This window comes from Stegastes partitus, unplaced genomic scaffold (genome assembly GCF_000690725.1).
Source record: "Stegastes partitus isolate 25-593 unplaced genomic scaffold, Stegastes_partitus-1.0.2 Scaffold88, whole genome shotgun sequence".
NCBI lineage: Eukaryota > Metazoa > Chordata > Actinopteri > Pomacentridae > Stegastes > Stegastes partitus.
The window spans coordinates 697,292-700,523 of record NW_007577819.1 but is presented as its reverse complement, the minus strand read 5'-3'; positions in this window follow the sequence as shown (position 1 = coordinate 700,523).

Below are 3,232 nucleotides of genomic sequence, written 5' to 3'. Positions count from 1 at the left end.
GGTTGCTACATCCATCTTTTATACAGTCTATGCTTCCAACGTCATGGTGCCACCTACAACAGGACACCCTCAGAGGTCCTGCATCCAAACCCAGACCTGTCCGAGCTGTTTTGACAGCACAATGAGGACCTAAACAGTATTAAGTCTTAATATTGTGGCTGACTGGTGCGTACATTTTAATAATTTTGTGATTCTGTTTCTCCGCAGTGTATTATAATGTTTTCGTTGCTGACATGTTGCACCATAACACATGTTAAAATAGGGGTGTTTTTTATTTAGAGCTGTGACAGTCCTTGTTTTTGCAATGCAAAGAAGTCTTACTGTGTAATTAAAGTTCTGTGAATTGCAGAGGCACAAACACAAATGAACTGTGAAATTACTGAAAAACCTTAAAAAACAGTATCAATAAACTGTCCAGCACCATGACAGAAAAACAGAAAGAAACAGCAATTAGAAAGTGAACCCTGACTAACCCAACAGCAATCAAGGTCATTTTACACATAAAAGAAACTGCAGCCTGTGGTCACTTATCCCCCCAAAGAACCACACTTTCCGTGGTAACACATTAGCCTGCATAATATCTGCTTTAAAAGCAACAGAAATTCAAATTACAGTAATCATAATTACAGCTGTTCAATAAATAACTAGGGTAACTACTTGCCTGAGGAGTTTGCTTTGGTTAAATTGAGATCACGATAAGACAGTGAGTCTCTCAATTATCTGCCTGCAGCAATTAAACGGCTGCCGTGATTGTACCCATAAAATGTTCTGTATCTCGAACGGGTCCGTCTTTTCTGCGTTGTTAAGAAGAGTCATTACATCAAAAAAAAAAAAGAACGATTTTTGTTGTTGGAGTAAATGTGGTTAAAATGAGATGCAACAACAACAACAAAAAAAACTGCAGTATGATGAATCCTGTGAATGATTTCATAAAGTCTCTATTTTAATTATGTCAGAGCAGGAAGAACAGAGATGAGGTCTCAGCGGCCCTCTTGCTCTTTTGTGCTATCGGTCTATCTTTTAATTATCCCCCACTCCTGTATGGAAAGCAGAGGGCTGGTATGGAAAGGCAGAGATAGCGGGGGCTTACATTCCCTCATCAGCTGCCTGATAGAAGAGTATGATGATTTAATGATTTAATGATTGAGTCCCCTCCTTTTCTTCCCCTATTCTCTCTCACACCGCACACCTTTCCTTTATTGTAATAGAAGAATCATCTCTCTTTGTCGTCTTAAAAGACTCTCTTAAACCCTTGTCTCGCCTGCATCTCCCCTTATAACTGTACAATCACTTATTGAATATTATACACTTACTGGAGGACATTGAAATCGATTGTAGAGGAGAATAACACGACCTGAAACTCTGACATTCGTTTTTTCCCCCTAAGGGATAAGGTATTAGTTGGGCGTGCGATAAAAGGAAAATACCAGCACGGTGAAACAAACACCAGAGGGACACATGAAGAATGCTGAATGCACCTTCAAAATACAATCTACAGACAACTGAATCTCTTTCACAAGGATACATTGAAGGAAAGCATTATGAAATGTGTCACCAAGCTATGAATCACTCTCAGTGGCTTGATATTTACCTTGACCTGCGAGCCGCTGCAGCTTATTCACCGCACCCCTGTAAAAGAAGGCCCGCCTCAGTGAGCTCTGTCGAAGCAGATGATGTTAAAGGACCATGCCGCTGGTTCTGCATTACAAATTGCGAGTGTTTCTACATTAGCAGATTGCAGGATCTGTGCAAATCTGGTGGGAGCGCCAAGTTTTAACTTTGCTGAGGGCTGGATCAAAAGGTCAAGAAATAAAATGCGGGTCAAGGAATTTACAGCAACCACAGTGATGGAGTGAACAAATGAAGATGAAAAGAAGATTAAAGTTGTTGTTTTTTTACAATGCAAAAGCAAAGCGAGGCAAGTCTGACGGAGATGGAAAAAGAACTGGACTTTGTTGCGACAAATGTGTAAAGTGTTGACATACAACAGGCACAAATCTGTCACCTCAGGGCTGAGATGACATTCTCCATGGTAAAAGTAGGCTCTTCTTCAAAGATAAAGCACTTTTTTCCGCCCACATAAAACAAAGTACTTTCGAAAAATGTATGAAATGTCTCCTTGCTGCCATAGAGTAAAACATTCTTATGAATGTAGATCTAATTCCCGTGTTTATACCAGAAGTTATGCACATCTGGACGCTGCAATTTTACACCATTCTTCTTTGCAAAATGCCATCGGTGTCATGGGGATTGTGAGTGAACAGACCTTTTCAAGTCTAGCCACAAATTCTCACTTGGACTGAGGTCTGGGCTCTGACTCAGTCACTCCAAATGATTCAGCTTCTTCTTTAAACCATTTGTGCAGCTTTGACAGTGTGCTTTAAGTCATTGTGTTGCTTGAAAACAAGTCNATTTCTGCCCAGTGCTAGAAAAATCTACATTACACAGATATTTACAATTTTACAACCACATGCCAGGCATGTTTAACTCTAGAAAGATGTTCCATCATGCTGAATGTATGAGTCAACAACTTGCTCCTCTTTTGAGTCCTACTGCATTTATTTCATTGATCTAGTCTTTGCTCTGTGTGAGCGATGCCTGCAGTTCAGTAGAGAAGCCACGCGACTGTTGGTCACAGCTGAGCTCAAGGCTTCGTAGTTGTATGGAGCGATGCAGAATTATTTATTTATTTATTCATCTTTACAGCAGCAAATGGTTTATTTTGGATGAAGTTTGAAATAATATGGAATAAAGTGATTTTGACCCTTTAAACTTGGTTATTTATCCAGACAAAAATTCTTTTTTTTGTTCAAGGACTGGCAGTAAGTTGAAAATCTGACAATACTTTTTTGTTGTTACAGTTTCTTGCTCTTTGAAATTGTGTAATTTTGCAAAATACTGAAAGACAACATACACTTCAAACCTGCCAAGAGATTTTAATTAACACACTGTCAAATGAAGAGGATATCGTTGATCATCGTGTTGGAATACAGTGTTCTGCTGGGAAACCTTGGGTCTCAACATTCATGTGGATGCTACGTTGACGTGTACCAACACATTTTGCAGACCGAGTACACCAATTTCACAACAATTTCAGTCCTCCACCGCCCTGCAAAAACTACTCAAAAACGCTTCAAGGAACACAACAAAGAGTCCAAGGAATTGAGCAGGCCTCCAAACCCCTTAAGATTTGAATATGACTGAACATCCACAGAATGTATTGGAACAATCC